Here is a 21,072-nt window from a genome sequence, read left to right on the forward strand (position 1 = left end):
CCTTCTCACTTTCCTCACTTGCTAACTTCTCTCTCTGAAGTTGAAGTTCAAGCTTTCGCATTTCTAATTCTTGCATTCTCTTCTTTTCCTTTTCCCGCTCCTCCTTTTCGCACTGAAGCATTTTTATTTCTACTTCTTTTAATCCATCTTTTGCTTTCTCTTTCTCCTTTCTCTCTAATTCAAGTTTTCTCATGTTTCTTTCTTCTTCTTATTCTTCCAATTCAAGATTTCCCTATCTCTTTCTATATCAAGCTGCCTCATCTGCAACTGAAATCTTACTACCTCCAGCTGTGACACACTAACTCCTCTAACTTCAAAAGCTGAGTAAGTATTTTAACCAAATCAGGCTTATGAAATTCTGCTTTTATTTCTACCTGCACTTCATTTGCTAATTCTCTCAGCTGAGTTTTAGTCAAAGATTTCAAATACTCCACAGTCACATCTTCCATTTCCAGAAAATTCTTAGCAGTTGCCAAAACCATGTTGCAGTCCAACCGGTTTAATATCCCTCAAAACAAAGCTCCTGAGTTCAGTACTCTCATTGTACTTGTATCCTTTAAATTCACAAATCCCAATTCAATCAAGGAAATTTAACTCCCACAAAAAGACCCAAATTTGTTACGACCGCAGCCAATGTTATTCCCCGAACAAACCAAATCCCAGAGGGAAACTTGTCTTACTGTTCATAACTTTTTTTTTGTACTTTGAAAACAAGGGGAAAACTACTGATCCCAGAAGCATAGAATCCCAGTAATGCTTTTAGGATTTTAAAATTAAAAGATTTATTAACAAGAAAAAAAACTTAAAAAAACAAGAGTAAAATTGCACAGTTGAAACAGTCTTACAATACATTCCCCAAAAAAACCCACTGGGTCAGAACACACAAGTAAACTACTTGGCAAGAGCTCCCTTATAGATTTTTAAGCATAAAAATCCAGTAATATTACCCAAGGCAAAATCTGCTGCTGCTTTAATAAAATATACCACAAATCTCACTCTCTTCCACTCTGCTGTGGAAATCCAGAAACAGACTGCTTTTTGAAAGCAAAAACTTCTCTGGCTTGAAACTGGATAGCCGCTTCAAATTCACAACTTTTCTCAGCACAGAGCTAGTCTCAGGATATCTCCCCCACACAGCCACCACAACTCAACTAAACATCTTCCTTAAATATCTTTTTTCCCTTTCATCCTAGACTCCATTGTTCAAAGCACCTCTTTGAACTTCACTTTTCCAAAATGTAAGGACATTTCGTGTCTTCCCATTTCCTTCATTTTTGGGTCAAATTGTTTACTTATGAAACATCTGTAGGTTGTAAAAGTCCCTTAAACTCCCTTTGAAATGTAGCAGCTGAAAAGTCAAGTCCTTATCTATCACCAAATGCAAATATTAAAACCCAGCTTATTTACTTGTAATTCCAACTTCATCATAGCCTCTCATTACAACTGCATGCATCTAGCTCCTTTACCTTTCATCTCTCAGTTCCCACAGACAAGCTGTCTTTACTAACTTTTCCCCCAGTGTAATTACTCATGGACAGAAGTGCACATACACACACATGCACACACACACACACACACACACACACACACACACACACACACCCTTCTTTACAGAATACCACCATATTCCCAAAGATATTAAAAAGATAACATTCATCTTCACAGCAGAGAATGGCTGGTGCTGGTTAATCTAATTGCCGCTTAACAGAGAGTTCTATTTACCAATGGCATACTGCACAATACCTATAAGTATAAATTTTCAAAGAATAAAGTATAAAATAATTAGCGAGTACTCATAAAGTAAAGAACAGTATTCCTTTTACTTCTAATCTTCAACAGTACATTAAGACATATATTAATGTAGAAAATAAAACAGTACACAGGTACTCAAATGAACTAATCATCAGCATCTCTTACAACTGTCACTGAAGATGTAGAAGGTGTAGGAGATTAGGTCCTAGTATAAGCCTTGGATGCCTTTTTGAATAAATCGCTGATGTCAGCTTACCTATTTGCCTTCTGACTTTTCTAAGTGAAAGTAGGATGCAGAATATTCAATTGCATAACCTCTTGTGAGGAGTGACAAGTCTGCCTTTCAGCAAATTTAATCAATATATCAAAAGCTGAAGCAGCATTAGCCCAAGTTATTTTATCCTCTTCACTGATTTCTTCTTCTTCAGAGTCTTTTTCAGTTTCCTTCAGCTTTTGAGGTTTCATAGCACTCTCCATAATTTCTGCATCACTAACAGTATGTGTCACTTTAGCCTCCTTGTCAGCTTCAACCCATTCTTCTATCTCACTTTCGCAAAGGTTGTCGATTGGGTGTGTAGAACCATTTCCATCATTTCAGATGATGTATTTGTTCTAGGCCTTATATTAAATCCTTCAGAATCTTCTTCATCAGAACAGCCTTCTGCAAATATAGCACCGGGCAACAGTTTTCTCCAAGCCTCCTCAATGTTGCACTTTTCACTGATTTCCAGGCGCAGGCCACATTAAAAATTGCATCTTTTATGCTATGAACAGATTGGAAGTTCCAAATAGTGCCCTCATGATTGATTAACTTTCTCATGAAATCTCTTCTGTAATAACATTTCATATCCTGGATGGCACCCTGGTCCATTGGTTGAATAAATAAAGTTACATAGGCAGATAGAAAATTGGTAAAAATGTTACCATTCATAAATTCAGATTCATGAGGCTGAGCTTGACAATTGTCTAGCAATAGAATAGCCTCACTATCTTCAGACTTGCCTACTTTTCTGGTGTTCTGTCACTGCAGGTGCAGAAACATGATGAGCCCATGCTCAAAAAATTTCTTTGTCTGCCCATGCATTACTCCGTGCATTGTAAATTACAGGTAACTGTGCAGCACCTTTAAATGACCTAGGATGCTTACATTTTCCAACCACCAAAAGCTTTACTTTATGCGAGCCTGCAGCATTTGCAAGTGTAAGCACTGTAATTCTATCTTTATCCTGCTTAAAACCAGTAGAATCATATTCACTCGCAGTTGCCAGAGTAGAATTTAGCAAGCACCGCCAACATAAACCAGTTTTGTCTGCATTATAAATTTGATCAAGGGACAGATTAAATCCAGTAATTAATTTGTTAAAAAAATTTACAGTATTTTTTTCTGCAGCTTCAAAGTCAGCCGATTTTTTGTTCACTTGATACATCTAACGTTATAATGCCAAATGTGACAAAGTTTAAAACGTGAAAGCCACCCATCAGAAAATGCACGTTTCAGTCAATTTCATTTCCTTATGAATTTTTTTTTGCCTTCTCAATGAGTTGGGCTGGAGGTAGGGACTCCCTCCAAACACTTCAATGAAAACATTCATATAAATCACTGTCTAACTGCTCTAACTTGGGTGCATATGGAGTATGGCATCCTTCAACAGCTTTATTTGATTCAGAACCAGCGACAAACATCAGCAACTGTTCTTTTTGACCCCTGATGTCGCCCATTGTGGATAAACCAACCATAAATCCTTTCAACAAAATCTCCCATTTCTCACTTTATGCAACAACAGTTGTCAATTTTCTACTTAAGTGTCAAAGCAAATGTTTTGCACCTCTCACCTCAGCTTTCCCTGGTTTATTGGATGCTATAATTGCAGGATGGGGTTTATAATTCACACGATAGCAAATGTAAAAATTACAATGGCGGCTACTAATGAGAGGACCAGCAACGCCTCTACCGGCAACTTGCCTAGTCATACCCAGGGGACCTTGGAAATCTTCGGGTTCTGGACAACTTCGTAATTGCTTCCAGTTAGTAAATGATGATTTGTAGTAGGGGAACAGCAGAAATTCCAGTTAGTCGAGAATTGTGGTTGGTAGAGTGCAGGATAACACAAAGATTAATGTATTTAAATGCAAGGTACTGTGCATTGGATGGAAAATAGAAAATAAACCTTCAGATTTACTGGGCAACAGAAAATAAGGCTTAAAACAGAAAATGCTGGAAATAGCAAATCAGGCAGCACTTGTGGAGAGAGAATCAGAAACAGAGCTCTGTTTCTCTCTGCAAATGTTTCCTGATCTGCTGAGCATTACCATCATTTTCTGTTTTTATTTTACGTTTCCAGCAACCGTTGCATTTTGCATTTGTATAAAAATAAGGTACATGTTTAGGTTTGGAAGGTAAGTTAGCCTACATATCAAGATGTATTTCTTCAGAGGGAAATTAATATTTAGAACTGGTTTGTAAGAAAAGGAATAGTGGCCTGTATACTAGATTCCACTGAGAAACAATCAAATACTCGAATGGGAAGACATTAGTTTTGGCATTATGGAAAGATGAAATAAAATGGACTGAATGGCCTTTTTCTGTTCACCTGAACATGTCTTATGATCTTGTGCTGTAAGCATGTTACCATTAACATGAAATGCATAAGATGCTTATGTGGGGCTGAATTATATGAGGTGCTGGATTCTATACCCTCCTGGCTAAAAGGCCAGGGGTGGAGCCCGCTGAGGGTAACAATGCCTGCCTCGCAGCCATTTAGGCTGGAGAGGGGATTTCTACCTCTCTGGAACAGGAAGTCCCGCATCAGAGAGCTGCAGACCAATTAGAGGCTAGCAGCTCCCCAGAACTTTGGGAGAGAGGCATGCAGCATTGGATCGGGATTTGGGTAAGCTGGTAGGCCAAGGGGAAGTTAAGAAGGTGGGGGGTGGGCAACCTGGGAGGGTATAGAACCTTGGGGAGCCCTCCAATGGGTCCAAGGCTCCCATTAAGGAGGGACCTCTTCCCCCCAACACCCCACCCACACCAGCCTGCTGGTCTGGGCGCTTAGCGTCAACCGCTCCCACCATTGGTTAAATTCTGATGGCAGAGGGATGAGGCCCTTAAGTGGGAATTAATTACCCACTTAACAGCCTCAATTGACCCACCAGTGAGCAGGCTGCCCACCACCAGCGGGCAGATTGCCCACCACCACCTCCACTGATGGTATAATTGCAGTGGAGGCTGCGGCAGGCTGGTAGGTGGCAGGTAGGCCACTCACTGCATTGAACGAGCCCCCCTGCCTTCAAACCTGCTGGCAGGGGAGCATAAAATCCAGCCTGTGATGTTACCTATTTAAACATGGTAAGGTGTAACTGGCAATTACAAAAATGTTAATAGTGCATATGGTTGCTTAGGTACACAGGATCAGCATGTTACAACAGATCAACCACAATTAATTAAATTAGCTGATTAAAAACCTGCAATTATCATGATATGGTTGTATTTTACCTGTCTGCAGATATTTAAATTAGAAATGCTAAAAGGATTGATGAGCATCTGTAATAACAATTACTCAGTTGTTTGGAAATACATTTCAGCTGGTGTAAAATTATTAATTGTAAAATGTTCATAATTTTGAATCAAACGGGTTTTCCTTTTGTCACAGTACTTCACCCAGTAACATGGAAAAGGACATGTTTACATGTTATGTGTCTATAATTAGTTTTGAATCTGCTTCTGTAACAGCAAAGAGCTATTCAGCACTGCTGTCAATATCATGTACAACCAATGGCCTGATACAACAACAAATTTCTAAAGTGTGTCGCAATCCTAAATTGATTTTGCATAGCAGTGTTATTGAAATAATAGGCATGAACACCATTTTTTTTTGATATCCGGAATAAGAAGATTCTTGAGATGAAGATATTCCTTATATGCTAGTTATGCAATGATACTGCAGCATTGATCATTGAAAGACCAAGCAGAATAATGACCCATAGTGTACAACTGTAATATAAGCAGAATTATTAGGGATTTGTTATTCTGTTCCATGTTACTGTGCAAAGTACTGTGACAAAACGGAAACCCATGTGATTCAAAATTATGAAAATTTATAATTAATAATTTTACACCAACTGAAATTTATTTCCAAACACCTGAGTAGTTGCTATTACAGAGCTGAGCTAATGCAGGCTCTTCTGGATACACTCAAGTGCTGGGTTAGCACATCAAGAATAGGCTAAGCAACATTATTGCAGATGTGTGGCTCATCAGATCTGTATGCATTCAAGTGATTGTGATCTCCCAGGCATCTAGATGAAGGGAAAATAATTATAGAAGCAGCACCATGAATTTCATAAAGGAACACTAGCTTCACAAACCTGATTGAGTTCTTCGAGTAAGTGATAAACTTAATTGATGGAAGAAATAGGGTGGAATTGTCCCAGATTTGCACTGAGCGCGGTAGCAGGCAGGGAAAACGACATTTTGCACGCTGGCCACAGTAGCTTCTCACGCCATATCATCCCAAACCCACCGTGTTATTTATGCTTTCCCGGGAAACACGCCATTTCCATGGTGGGAGGGGGGCTCTCATTCGCTCGTCACGCCATCACCTCACCGCTTCATCACACTGAGCACCATATTTAAGGTGCAGCCTCACGCGCACCGCTCAGTGCTTCCAGCCCAGGAATGCTGCATGGAAGACATGGCCCCAAAAGGCAAAAGGACTGCAGCCCTCAAGTTCAATGATGCATCCCTCAAGCGCCTTTTGGATGCAGTGGAGGTTTGCCTTGATGTCTTCTACCCCTGCTCTGGCCGCAGGGTGGGATCAACATCACCAATCTGGCTTGGGAGGCGATGGCAACAGTGGTCTGTGCCAACACCCTGCAAAAGAGGACAGCCACCCAGTGCCGCAAGAGGATGAATTGTCTCCTTTGTTCTGCCAGGGTAAGTCACTCTTCTCATCACTCTCAACTCACACACTCATCGCATATTAACAGAGCCCTCACTCACTGCCAGTTCAAGGGACATCACCATTCACTCTCTCATACACACTTTCATTGTCCTCATTTTCTAAGGGACCACTCACTACCCATACGTGCAAGGCATACTTATTATCTGGCCTGTCAGGTGTCCTGCTTGCACCCTCTCCATCTCTGTTCATGCAGGACAAGCTGGTACACAGCAAGAGAGAGAGGTCACAGACCATTGGGGGAATGCCTGAAATCAAGGTCCTCATGGACTTTGAAAGCAAAGCCATCCAGCTGGCTGATGAGGATCTAGACCAGTCCTTTGCTGATGGTGAGGATCCAGCAGTGCAACATTCATCAGTCAACCATGTTGTGAATGATGTGTCCTGTTTCACAGGCCACTGCTGTGCACTAATTATCTCTCATTGCTTTTGCAGGCACATCTGCCAAACAGTCAAGAGAGCCCATGACCCAGAGCCTCCAATCAAGCCCTGAGGGAAGTTTAGAAGAGGAATCCGCTGAAAACCTCCCTGAAGACCCGTCACAACACTCACCCACACTCTCCACCAGCGCAGAGACACACACCTGGGTGGGACCTAGCTTTAGAATAGCCTCAGGATCACAATCTGGTGAGCACATCGCATTTTCTGATCCACAGCAGGTGGTGGCAGGGTCTTCCCATGTGTTCGGCACTCGGAGGACTACTGGAGGCCAGAAGTTTGCTGATGACGAGCCCTTGGACTCAGTCATGTCACAGTTGCTGGAACTGCAAGGTAAGCTCAGGAAGGGATGTCTGCTGCACTCCTCAGATTGCAAGGCACGATGGAGGGGTCCACCCGCCTTCAGGCTGAGGTGATTGGCTGGCATTCCAACGCACCAAGGTCAACACTGGTAGGGTGGCAGCTGCTGTGAAGACCTTGGTCCAGGACTTCATTCATGCACTTCTGCGCGGGCTGAAATCCATCATCACCGACGCCACAGTTGGACTCCAACAGAGGGAGGTGCGGGGCAGCCCGATTTCACTCCAGCTACCCCTTCTCGTCACGGGATCGGCCAGGGGCCCTCAGTCACCCATAGGGAGGAGTAACCCCCCCAGGAGCCATCCATCCAGGTGACTCAGGAGTGACTGGCTCATCTGAATCCCCTCTTCCTGTGACCTCAGCAGCTCCAGCTCCACAAGCCGAGTAGGCCACTGCCACTGCCACACAGCAGGACCCTGAAAGCAGGCCGGGGCCCTCCAGGTCTCAGCTCTCCAGAGGACATCTGCCAAGGTCATCACATACAGCGCATAGCAGTCAGTAGGCTGTCTCGACCTCAGCTGTGGGTGTCCTAGGAGCACCGAGACGTGTTGGCAGGGTTAGGAAAGTTAAGAAGATGTAGTGCATAGCCTGGGCATTAGTGTTAATCACTTCAATGTAATGTTCACTATTGTAAATAAACTCCCAAGCATGTCTCCCTGCCTATGGCTTCTTGTTCTGATGAGCAATGTTCATGTCACTCAGATGTGTAATGTTTCTGCACAAGATAAAGGCAGGTGTCTCAATCCAGAACCTATTCCCTGTGTTCTGTGCAGCCTTCAGACCAAAGTGATGGTCACACCTCACACTCACTGGGCATATTACTGGTGCCTACACCTTGGTGGTGCTTGTCATTGCTACCAGAATGTCGTGGGCAGGCATCATAGATTTCCATCATTCCCTCCGTATGCTCTCAATACCTTTAAGGCGGGGCTGGCTCCCATCTCTTCAGCATCAGTGATCAGTGACACTCTGCTCCTGAAGGGGTCAGGTGGACAAAGGATCAGATGTTTCTAAAGTTTCATGACTGCGTCTCTATCGTATGACACTGATTACAAAGTGTAAACAAGATGGCATCCATGACCTCATGGATGCATTTGCGGGTAGAGGCTTGGGATACTCCACAGAGGTCACCTGTGGACTCTGAATGGAGCCACTGACATAAAAATTGAGCACTGAGGTCACTTTCACAGCCAGTAGCATTGGATGCCCTCTATGTCCATGTGGCGACAAATCCTGCAGTAGCTGGCAGATGTGACCAACCAGTTCCCTAGACATGCGCAGTCTTCAGTGATACTGGTTGTCGGTCATCTGCAGGAATGAAAGGCGCCATCCAAAGACCCTGAGTCTAGCTAGGCACCGACCAATGACAGCTCGCTATGGCTTTTCAGCAGCATGTGTGGGAGCCCCAGCCATCGCTTCTTCCTGAGGATGCTGCTCCTCCCTCTGCACAGCCAGGTGCCTCCGTCGCTCTCTTCTCCATAGTCTCTGCTCTCTGTAAGCCACGAGGCATACAGCTAGTTCACCAGGCTCCATACGTCTGATGTACTCCTCCTGCAGGATGAAATTGGGAGGCACGTGGGTTAGCTTGGGTGTACTAAAAACCTCTCTTGGTTAAGTCTGGAGGCCCCTTAATGCATCCCAGAGAGTGCTGGCCATCACTTGGAGAGCCAGAGTTTAGTGCACTGCATGGCTGCCCGAAACCCGAACCACTCTGCCCTACTCCACCTGACTGATTGGCGGCAGCTTTGCCCATTGGACTGCATGCTGTGCTCTCAGCTCAGGCGCAGGCATTCTCCTAACCCTCAATGCAAGGCTGCACTGTTAGCTTGAACCATGGGGGAGGCTGGCCAAACCGGGATGCTGACATTGCAAGGGGCTGTGACCCCCTCCACCAGTGACTGCTAGCTTTAGCAAGGAGATTGTACAACATGCCCAACTATCTGCTCAAAGTGCTCATTAGTTTGCAAGCTGTACCCAAGAGGTGAAAAGCTCTGGAGCACTTGATGCTAGTTTGATTCCTCTGCATTGCTTGAGAGGGCAGATAAGCTAGAGGCCTGACTCCACGGATGTCAATGTGGCTGCGTCTGAACTGTCTCAGCTGCAGAGGAATAGTCATTTTATACAAGGTTTCCCTGATGCATGGCCGCTTGCCTTCTCCCCCATCCTGCATGTGCCTGTGCACTACCTTCAAATTCTGGGAAGCCCTTGCCCCCCCTTACTCCAACGTGCCTCAACCTTGGAGTCCAACAGGTGACCCAGGCGAGCACTGCACAACGTTATTGTGCACTTGCCTCCAAGTTCCACTCAAAGTGCAGACCGACAAGTGCACGCCTTATATATGCTGTTGTGAAACACGTTCATGGGTGGACGATCCAGTGGGATCATCGGGGGGATGACTCTGGCAGGCTGGCCTTATAATAATATGCAGAAGTATTACAGTGAGGTTCCCTGACGCCCGATGGCAGGAAACGTGGCCCGCCATCCACAGGCTGAGTGGACGATCACAAACTAGTTTCACAATGTTATGAAACCAATTTCTAGCCTTCTCGCCATATTGTCCGCTCATGCCCAATGCCAGTGGGCACAGAAAATTCCGCCCATAGAGTGCATGTATAAACATGGATCTTTAGAAAGCCTTTGAGAAGTTACCACACAGGAGAATACTGGAGAATAATAAGGGCTAAGGAATTGGGGGAAGTGCAACTAATTGAATTAAAACATGGTCAAAGGGAGGAAACAGAGACTGGGTGGAGGAGGGGTAGAAAGCCAATTTTATCCCCTAGTTGGCTTCAGGAGGCAGGTTGTAAAACATACCTGCAGGTCCAGCTTTCAGGCCCAGTTATTTTTATTCTAGGGCCTCAGCTACAAGCCAGTATTCGGCTGCCTGAATGGAAAATTGGGTAGCCACGGGCCAATGGAAAGTTCATCAGCAAGAAGCTAAGTCATGGTGTGAAGGTTTTGCAAAGCTCTCATGCAGGGGAAGGGTGGTGTCAGGGACAGAGGAGACAAGGACTTTCTTTGTGTGGTCTGGAGGAGCACTTCTCATTGTCCTGGCCGCCCAACAGAAACATTTAAACCTACCTCTGTATGGCCTCTTCATCCTCTTGACAACTTTTGATCTGCCTTTAACTGGTGGAAAACTGTAATGAATTTTTCCCTCAATGAATGGGGTAATAAGACTGAACACTCCATCTTCAAAAATGCATGGTGCAGGCTCCATCCATTTATATCTGAATTTTCAATTATGACCTAAAACTAGGCTAAGATTTTGAATTGCATAGTTATGTTGCATTATGTCTGTTTGAAGTGGACAGGGTACTAAGCCATTTGTAAGCTGCCCCACCCCAGTTTACAACTATAAGCCACTCTACCTCCAGGCTCAAAATGGACGTTTGTGAATTGCATTGTTATTCCGGTGTATGATTCCATGGTAACACCATGGAGGTTTGACAATGAGTCACTGGTAGTTGTGCTTATTTCTCATGCAAAGTTGACTAATACGTAATTGAGCAAATGTTTTTGTGTTAGAAATATATTTTCAAATATTGTTGTGACATACTTGGTAGCTGCTGATAAACAAAACTCAATTATTCAGTCAAAAGTAATGCATAAATTGAGAACTTGATTCCTCTGACATATGTAAAAGATTCTACAAACATGCAAAAATTGAAGTTGAATGATTCTAACCAGATTATGGAAGACTTTAATCAAAATCACTTTTCTCCTTTCTTTGTTGTATTCTCCTTCTGACTTTATCTGATAAGTGTTGAGGTGACACTTTGAAAAATGCACTAGGGGTCTTATTATAGCCATTTCACTTGTTGTTAACAGAAAAGTGTCAGTCTTCTCTAATCCTGTACCAATTACATGTTTCTTTTTTTTAATCTTCTACAGCATCTATCTTTACCAGGTTTAACTTTTCAAAAGGGCTATCAATCTTCATTATCTTTGTCAGTCTACTTGTTTATTTCTCCTTTGATGGCCTAACGGTTATAATGGCTTCTGTGATGGCCAGCAGGCAAAAAATTCAGACCATAAAACATGTTTCTGGCGATGTTTTTATAAATATGAAAGCATTACATTTCTCAGTTTTAAAGATAACAAAAGGACAAATCATGAAAAAATTTACAGTAATGTTTGGTAAACAGATTAATTTCAGATTCTTGAGGCACTGGGACCGGTTCTGGGGAAGGTGGGACCTGTACAAACCGGACGGACTACACCCAGGCTGAGCTGGAACCAGTGTCCTTGCGGGGGCTTTTGCTAGTTCTGTTGGGGAGTATTTAAACTAGTGTGGCAGGGAGATGGGATCCCAGGAGTAGGATCAAATAGGTCAGATTCAGAGCAGAAAAATGGAGGTAGAACATTAGCTAGGGACGTTGTGATAGACATGGAGTTGCAGGAGAAGCAAAGTTTACAAAGTGTCCAGCAAGGGAAATTGACGGGTTTAAACTGCTTATACTTCAATGCAAGGAGTATTACAAACAAGGTAGATGAGTTAAGGGCACAGGTAGACACATGGCAGCAGGATGTCATTGCTATAACGGATACCTGGCTAAAGGAGGGACAAAACTGGCAGCTTAATATCCCTGGTTATAGAGTCTTCAGACACAATAGAATAGAAGATAAAAAGGAGGGGGGTGACAAATGGTTAAAGAAACAATTCCAGTTGTGAGAAGGGATGATATACTAAACGGGTCAACAAATGAGGTTTTATGGATTGAGCTTAGAAATAAAAAAAGGGGCAGTCACACAACTGGGAGTATACTACAGACCCCCAAATTGTGAAAGGGAGATAGAAGAACAAATATGTAGGCAAATTTCTGCTTATAAGAACAAGAGGACTATAATAGTAGGAGACTTCAACTATCCTAATATCAACTGGGATTCAAACAATATAAGGGATACTGAGGGAGAAAAATTCGTGCAGTGTGTCCAGGAAAATTTTTTCAATCAATTAGTGCAAACCCAACAAAAGGAGATGCAATTCTAGACCTAGTCTTGGGGAACGAAGAAGGGCAAGTGGTTGAAGTAACAGCTGGCGACCATATCGGGGACAGTGATCACAATTCAGTTAGATTTAGCATTACCATGGAAAAGGACAGAGATAAGGCAGGAGTAAAAGTCTTGAACTGGGGGAAGGCAAATTTTGCAGAAATGATTTGCAAAAAGGGATTTGGCTGAGGTGGACTGGACAGTACTGCTGGAGGATAAAACAGTGGAAAACCAGTGGGAAGCACTAAAAAGCAAGATCCTAATTGTACAAAGTAGACATGTCCCCTACAAAAATAAGAGTGGTACTGCCAAATCTAGACCCCCCTGATTATCTAGAGGAATACAGGGTAAGATCAAACAGAAAAAGAAAGCGTACAATAGCCACAAAGAACTAAGCACTACAGATAGTCTAGACAAATGTAGGAAGTGCAGGGATGAAATAAAAAAGGAAATAAGGAAATCAAAGAGAGGACATGACAAAACATTAGCAAGTAAAGTTAAAGATAACTCAAAGATGTTTTCCACTACATTAATGCTAAAAGTTAAGGAAAAAGTGGGACCTATCAGAGATGAAGATGGAAACTTGTGTGTAGATGCAGAGGCTGTGGGAAGTGTTTTGAATGAATATTTTGTCTCCATATTTACAAAGGAAAGGGAGGATGTACATATAGTTGTCCAAGAGGAACACTGCGAGATATTGGATGGGATAGTCATAAAGACAGAGGAAGTACCCGAAGGGTTGAAATCCTTGAAAGTTGATGAGTCACCAGGGCCAGATGGATTGTTTCTGAGGCTGCTTAAGGATGGCAGGGAGGAGATAGCAGATGCTCCGAGGATGATTTTCCAATCTTCACTAGATACAGGGGAGGTACCAGAGGACAGGAGAAATGCAAATGTAGTTCCATTGTTTAAAAAGGGATTATAGGAAATGCCAAACAATTATAGGCTAGTTAGTCTTACTTTGGTGGTGAGCAAATTAGTAGAATCAATCCTGAGATTTAGGATTAACTATCGTGTGGAAAGGCATGGACCAGTCAGGGATGGTCAGCATGGATTTGTAAAAAGAAGGTCTTGCCTCTCAAATTTGATTGAATTCTTTGAGGAAGTGACAAGAAGGGTTGATGAAAGTAGTGCAGTGGATGTTGTGTACATGGATTTTAGCAAGGCATTTGACAAGCTCCCACATGGCAGATTGGTCAGGAAAGTAAAAGCCCATGGGATTCAGGGTAATGTGGCAAACTGGATAAAAGATTGGCTTTGTAACAGGAAACAAAGGGTAAAGGTTGATGGATGCTCTTGCGAATGGAAAGTTGTCTCAAGTGGTGTTCCACAGGGCTTGGTGTTAGGACCCTTGCTGTTTGTGTTATATATTAATGATTTGGATGTGAACATGGGGGGCACGATTGGGAAATTTGCAGATGACACAAAGATTGGCTGAGTAGTGGATAGTATAGAGGATAGCCATAATCTCCAAAACGATATAGATGGGTTGGTGGAGGGGGCAGTAAAGTGGCAGATGGATTTTAACATAGAGAACTGTGAGGTCATACATTTAGGGAGATCAAACAGTTACAGGGATTACACAATAAATGGGAATATACTAAGAGGGGTAGATGAAGCGAGAGATCTTGGCGTACAAGTACAGGTCCCTGAAGCCAGCAGTTCAAGTAGACAAGGTTGTAAAGAAGGCAAAACAAAAACAAAAACAGAATTACCTGGAAAAACTCAGCAGGTCTGGCAGCATCGGCGGAGAAGAAAAGAGTTGACATTTCGAGTCCTCATGACCCTTCGACAGAACTTGAGTTCGAGTCCAAGAAAGAGTTGAAATATAAGCTGGTTTAAGGTGTATGTGTGGGGGGCGGAGAGAGAGGTGGGGGGGTGGTGTGGTTGTAGGGACAAACAAGCAGTGATAGAAGCAGATCATCAAAAGATGTCAACAACAATAATACAAAAGAACACATAGGTGTTAAAGTTAAAGTTGGTGATATTATCTAAACGAATGTGCTAATTAAAAATGGATGGTAGGGCACTCAAGGTATAGCTCTAGTGGGGGTGGGGAGAGCATAAAAGATGTAAAAAAATAAATAAATAAATAAATAAATATTTTTTTTTCTTTTTCTCTTTTTATAATGGAAATAGGTGGGAAAAGGAAAATCTATATAATTTATTGGAAAAAAAAGAAAAGGAAGGGGGAAACAGAAAGGGGGTGGGGTGGGGGAGGGAGCTTACGACCTAAAGTTGTTGAATTCAATATTCAGTCCGGATGGCTGTAAAGTGCCTAGTCGGAAGATGAGGTGTTGTTCCTCCAGTTTGCGTTGGGCTTCACTGGAACAATGCAGCAAGCCAAGGACAGACATGTGGGCAAGAGAGCAGGGTGGAGTGTTAAAATGGCAAGCGACAGGGAGGTTTGGGTCATTCTTGCGGACAGACTGCAGGTGTTCTGCAAAGCGGTCGCCCAGTTTACGTTTGGTCTCTCCAATGTAGAGGAGACCACATTGGGAGCAACGAATGCAGTAGACTAAGTTGGGGGAAATGCAAGTGAAATGCTGCTTCACTTGAAAAGAGTGCTTGGGTCCTTGGATGGTGAGGAGAGAGGAAGTGAAAGGGCAGGTATTGCATCTTTTGCGTGGGCATGGGGTGGTGCCATAGGAGGGGGTTGAGGAGTAGGGGGTGATGGAGGAGTGGACCAGGGTGTCCCGGAGGGAGCGATCCCTACGGAATGCCGATAGGGGGGGTGAAGGGAAGATGTGTTTGGTGGTGGCATCATGCTGGAGTTGGCGGAAATGGCGGAGGATGATCCTTTGAATGTGGAGGCTGGTGGGGTGATAAGTGAGGACAAGGGGGACCCTATCATGTTTCTGGGAGGGAGGAGAAGGCGTGAGGGTGGATGCGCGGGAGATGGGCCGGACACGGTTGAGGGCCCTGTCAACGACCGTGGGTGGAAAACCTCGGTTAAGGAAGAAGGAGGACATGTCAGAGGTACTTTTTTTGAAGGTAGCATCATCGGAACAGATGCGACGGAGGCGAAGGAACTGAGAGAATGGGATGGAGTCCTTACAGGAAGTGGGGTGTGAGGAGCTGTAGTCGAGATAGCTGTGGGAGTCAGTGGGTTTGTAATGGATATTGGTGGACAGTCTATCACCAGAGATTGAGACAGAGAGGTCAAGGAAGGGAAGGGAAGTGTCAGAGATGGACCACGTGAAAATGATGGAGGGGTGGAGATTGGAAGCAAGATTAATAAATTTTTCCAAGTCCCGACGAGAGCATGAAGCGGCACCGAAGTAATCATCGATGTACCGGAGAAAGAGTTGTGGAAGAGGGCCGGAGTAGGACTGGAACAAGGAATGTTCCACATACCCCATAAAGAGACAGGCATAGCTGGGGCCCATGCGGGTACCCATAGCCACACCTTTTATTTGGAGGAAGTGAGAGGAGTTGAAGGAGAAATTGTTCAGCGTGAGAACAAGTTCAGCCAGACGGAGGAGAGTAGTGGTGGATGGGGATTGTTCGGGTCTCTGTTCGAAGAAGAAGCTAAGGGTCCTCAGACCATCCTGGTGGGGGATGGAGGTGTAGAGGGATTGGACGTCCATGGTGAAGAGGAAGCGGTTGGGGCCAGGGAACTGGAAATTGTTGATGTGACGTAAGGTGTCAGAGGAATCACGGATGTAGGTGGGAAGGGACTGGACAAGGGGAGAGAGAAGGGAGTCAAGATAACGAGAAATGAGTTCTGTGGGGCAGGAGCAAGCTGAGACGATCGGTCTACCGGGGCAGTTCTGTTTGTGGATTTTGGGTAGGAGATAGAAGCAGGCCGTCCGAGGTTGGGCGACTATCAGGTTGGAAGCTGTGGGAGGGAGATCCCCAGAGGAGATGAGGTCAGTGACAGTCCTGGAAACAATGGATTGATGTTCAGTGGTGGGGTCATGGTCCAGGGAGAGGTAGGAGGAAGTGTCTGCGAGTTGACGCTCAGCCTCCGCGAGGTAGAGGAATGCTCTCCTTCACTGGCAGAGGTATAGAATATAAAACTAAGGATAAAATGTTGGAATTGGAAAACACTAGTGAGACCACAACTGGATTATTGTGTACAGTTCTGGTCACCACATTACAGGAAGGACGTAATAGCTCTGGAGAGAGTGCAGAGGAGGTTTACAAGAATGTTGCCAGGGTTAGAAAAGTGTAGCTATGAGGAGAGATTGGATAGGTTGGGGTTGTTTTCCTTAGAACAAAGAAGGCTGAGAGGTGACTTGATTGAGTTGTACAAAATTATGAGGGGAATAGATAGAGTGGACAGGATAAAATTGTTTTCCTTGGTGGAGAATTCTAGAACCAGGGGACACAGATTCAAGATAAGTGGCAGAAGGTGTAGGGGGGACATGAGGAAGAACTTTTTTATGCAGAGGGTAGTGGGTGTCTGGAATTCACTGCCCAAGTTGGTGGTAGAGGTAGAAAGTCTAAACTCTTTTAAAAAGTACCTGGATCTGCACCTTAAGTGCTGTAAGCTGCAGGGCTGAGGGCCGGGTTCTGGAAGGTGGGATTAGAAAGGGCATCTGGGTATCCCCGGGCTGGCATGGACAAGATGGGCCGAATGGCCTCCTTCTGTGCTGTAACTTTTCTATGGTTCTATGGTTCTAGTCTTGCAATTGATTAATTTAATCCTTATCTAAGTGTTGCTTTTATTTTGTTTTGGGGTGTCTTTTTGCCAGGACAATAGAATACTTCCACACTTTTTGCAACATAGAAACAGAAAGATACACGGCATAATGGAGGCCATTCGGTCCATTGTATCTACTCTGGCTGGGAAAGAACAATCCAATCTAATCCCATTTCCCAGCTCTTGGTCTAAAGCCTGGTAGGTTACGGCACCTCCAGTACCTAACCAAGTTTTTATTGAATGCAATGAGGGTTTCTGCCTTTCCACACTTTCAGTAAGTGATTCCAGCACCCACCAATCTCTGGGTAAAGGAATTACTCTTCAACATCTTTCCACCAATTACTTAAAATCAATGCCCCCACTTATTGTCCTCTATGCTAACTGAAACGCATCCTTCCTACCCAGTTTATTTAGGCCCTTCATAATCCTATAGACCTCACTTAAATCTACCTTCAGCCTCCTTTGTTCCAAAGGAAGCAACCGCCGTGTATTCAATCTCTCCTCGTGGCTAAAATTCTCTACTCCCAGCAACATCTTCATAATCTTCTGTGCCCTCTTTAGTATGATCACATCCTGTAATGTGGTGAGCAGAACTCTATGCAGTGCCCTAGCTGTGATATAACTAGTGTTTTATACAGATTTAGTAAATCCTCCCTGCTCTTGTTGTCTAGGCTTTGGCCAGTAAAGGAAAATATCCCACATGCCTTCTTAACCACCTGACCTACCTGTCCCGCTCCCTACAATGAACTGTAGACATACATTCGAAGGTCCCTCTGTTTCTCTACACTTCTTGGTATCCTACCACTTATTGCATTTTCCCTTGCCTTGTTTGTCCTCCCCAAATAGATTACCTGACACTTCTATTTTGGCCCACCTGGCCAGCCTATTGATGCATTCCCACAGTCTATAGCTTTCTTCCTCAATATCAACCACATGTTCAATTTTTATATTGTCTGCAAATTTCTTAATCATGCCCTTTACATTTAAATCCAAATCACAGACATATACCATGAATAGCAAGGGACCCAGTACTGAGCTCTGCAGGATCCTACTGGAAATAGCCATCCGGTCACAAAAACATCCTTTGAACATAATTCTTTGCTTCCTGCCACTGAGCCAGGTTTGGATCCAAATTGCCACTTTCCCTTAGAGCCCATGTGCTTTTAATTTATTTACCAGTCTGTCATGCAGGACCTTGTCAAAAACCTTGCTAAAATCCTATGTCAAACATGCAATCCTCATTGATTCTCCTTCATACTTGCTCAACAACAGGGGTGAAGTATTCCCAAATTAGGTCACGTTATATCCCATTCACTGGGGCACTGTAGTGTAGTGGTAATGATATTGGACTAGCAAAGGAGAGGCCTGGACCAATAATCCAAAGAATGCAAGTTCAAATCCCACCATGGCTTTTATGAGTTTGAATTCACGTTAAAAAGAAACCTGGAAATAAAAAAGCTGTCAGCAATAAACATGACCATAAATCTGTTGGATTGTCGTTAAAAACTCAACTGGCCATTCATGCCCTTTAGGGAAGGAAATCTGTCTTTACCAGTCTCATCTATGTGTTACTTCAATCCTACACCAAGATGGTTGATTCTGAACTTTTGTCTGAAGTGGCCCATCCAATCTCTCTGTCATCCCTAACTTTAGGCCAATAAGGGATGGGCAATATATGCTGGCCTTGGCAGTGATGCCCACATCCCAGGAATACACTTTAGAAAATTCCAGATGCTGAATGCCTGTGGGCCAACTTCATAAGAGCATTGCCAACGGCACCAGTGTGAAATTTTTGGGCGGAATTTTCCGTGCCCGCTGTCATCTGGTGTGTTTGGCGGTGTGAGTGGACAATATGGCAAGAAGGCCAAAAGTCGATTTCACAATGTTGTTAAACCAGTTTGCAATCATCCAGCTGTGTTTGGGAAAGGAAGATGTACTGGGGGTGTGGGAGAGAAAGGACTAGGTTTGACTGGGAGAGGAAGGTGTGTCAAGGAGGGTGGTGAGGTTGGGAGTGGGGGAACAAAGGTGTCGGAGGGGGTGAGGTTGGGAGGATGGGAACAAAGGTGTCGGGGGATGAAGTTGTGAGTGGGGGAACAAAGGTGCCGGCGGTGAGGTTTGGAAGAGGGGAATGAAAGTGTTGGGGGGTGAGGTTCGGGAAGGAAGGGAGTACGGTGGGGAGGGAAGAGGGGGTAACTGGGAAGAAGATGGCAACTGGGAAGGTAGGTATAAGGGGGGAAAAAGGTGTAAGGGAAGGAGTCCAGGGAGAGGTAAGAGTCCAGGGGGAGGAAGGGGTCTGGAGAGGGGAAGGCATAAGGGTGGAGGAAGGAGCCTGGAAGGGGGAAGGAGTAAGGTTGGAGGAAAAAGTAAGGGTGGAGGAGAAGTCTGGAGAGGGGAAGGCGTAAGGGTGGCAGGAGAACTAAGGGTGGAGAAAAGAGTCAGGATGAGGGAAGGACTACACTGGGGGTAGTCCAGGGACGGGGGTGGGGTCCAGGGGTGTGGGAGAGGGGTGGTGGCAGAGATGGTATTCCAGGAGGGGGCAGGGGTGTGGTGAGTCCAGGGTGGGGGTAAGGCGTCCAGGGGGAGGAAGGCGTCAAGGGGGAGGAAGGAGTCCGGGGGAGGAAGGAGTTCCAGGAAGGAAGGAGTTACAAGAGGGAAGGAGTTCCAAAGGGGGAAGGAGTTCCAAGAGGGGAAGGAATCTGGAGGAGGGGATGTCCAGGTGAATGCGCAAGGGAGGGCTCTGTTGAGTCCATGACTGCCTCCTGGGGAGCGAACTGAGGGTGGACATGATAGGGGAGGAATGGTGCAAATGACCGAGGGCAGAGTGAGGCAGTAGGGCAGGAGGGTGAGAGTGCAATAGTATCGGTACAAGGGACAGAGAGAGTGGTTGATGGGGTTGTGGATGCAGACACAGACCCCAGGAATGGGAAGGAGGAGATTGGGGAGGTTAGCGTGGATGGGGGTGAAATTTTGTGAAGGAAGGGAACGTGCACATTCACCTGGACATCCCCGAAAGTAAAGAGCTGTGGCTGGTAATTCACGGTGGGGAAGTGGAAGGTGATGATTGGGGGAAAGGAAATAGGTGACTGGGGGAGCGAAAGGATGGGGAACCCGAAGAAGTATGTCAAACGCACCATGTTTGCTAGGTCAAAAGTAAAATGAGAGTCATGGTAGGTGACAACAGATGGTGCATAGGAGCGTGATCAGTGGATAGGCAGAGATGCAGGTCAGCTCAGATGGTCAACTGAACACAAACCCCAGCAGGCAGTATGGAAAATGCTCAGGACATTGAGATGGGTGTGATGTGGGAAGGATCTGCATGTGTGGGGGAATGCTTACACGAGGCTCTGAAAGGCCCCGTCGGACACACACACATCTCCCTCCAGAATTACTCATGGGCTGGCTGCATGCAGCTGAACTGCTAGTCGGCGGGTGGCGGGGGAATGCATTGGGAGGACTTGCGAAGCCTGTCAATGAAGCTGAAAGACACCATTACACATTATTCAGTGAAAGTGAATATATTTTCAGATTGTAAACTGCAGTCAACTGTGATCAGAATTCCTTAAATTTTGAATGCCTTAGACATCTAGGTGCTATCCTGACATCTGCAGCAGGGTTGAAGACAGCCTGTGTAATGGTTGGCCCTGTTGCCTCTGATGACTTTGGCATGGGTCCTCTGGAGAGCCGAGGCCTTGGGGCCCTGGCTTGCTTTGGCTGTCATCCTGTGGGCCAGCTGCTCCCTCTGCGGTGACACAGGACGAGGTTGAGGGCATCAGAGGCAAAGGGCACCCAGAGGGAGAAGACAGCCTCTGAGATTCCTGAGTGGATGCCCCGGGGGGGCCAGCTGCTGCTCCTACTCACTTTGGGTGCCTGCAGGCCCTGGACTGACTCCTTGAGGGACGTTGAGGTGCCCCGTTTCCCTCTCGC

The 21,072-nt window shown here is 44.9% G+C and overlaps 1 pseudogene; it reads right to left on the bottom strand.

The window, feature by feature from the left end:
• Nucleotides 1-2,291: 2,291 nt before the first annotated feature.
• LOC121292344 lies at nt 2,292-18,213 on the bottom strand (annotated as a pseudogene).
• Nucleotides 18,214-21,072: the final 2,859 nt, after the last annotated feature.

The sequence above is a fragment of the Carcharodon carcharias genome, chromosome 20 (genome assembly GCF_017639515.1).
Source record: "Carcharodon carcharias isolate sCarCar2 chromosome 20, sCarCar2.pri, whole genome shotgun sequence".
In the NCBI taxonomy this organism is placed as follows: Eukaryota; Metazoa; Chordata; class Chondrichthyes; order Lamniformes; family Lamnidae; genus Carcharodon; species Carcharodon carcharias.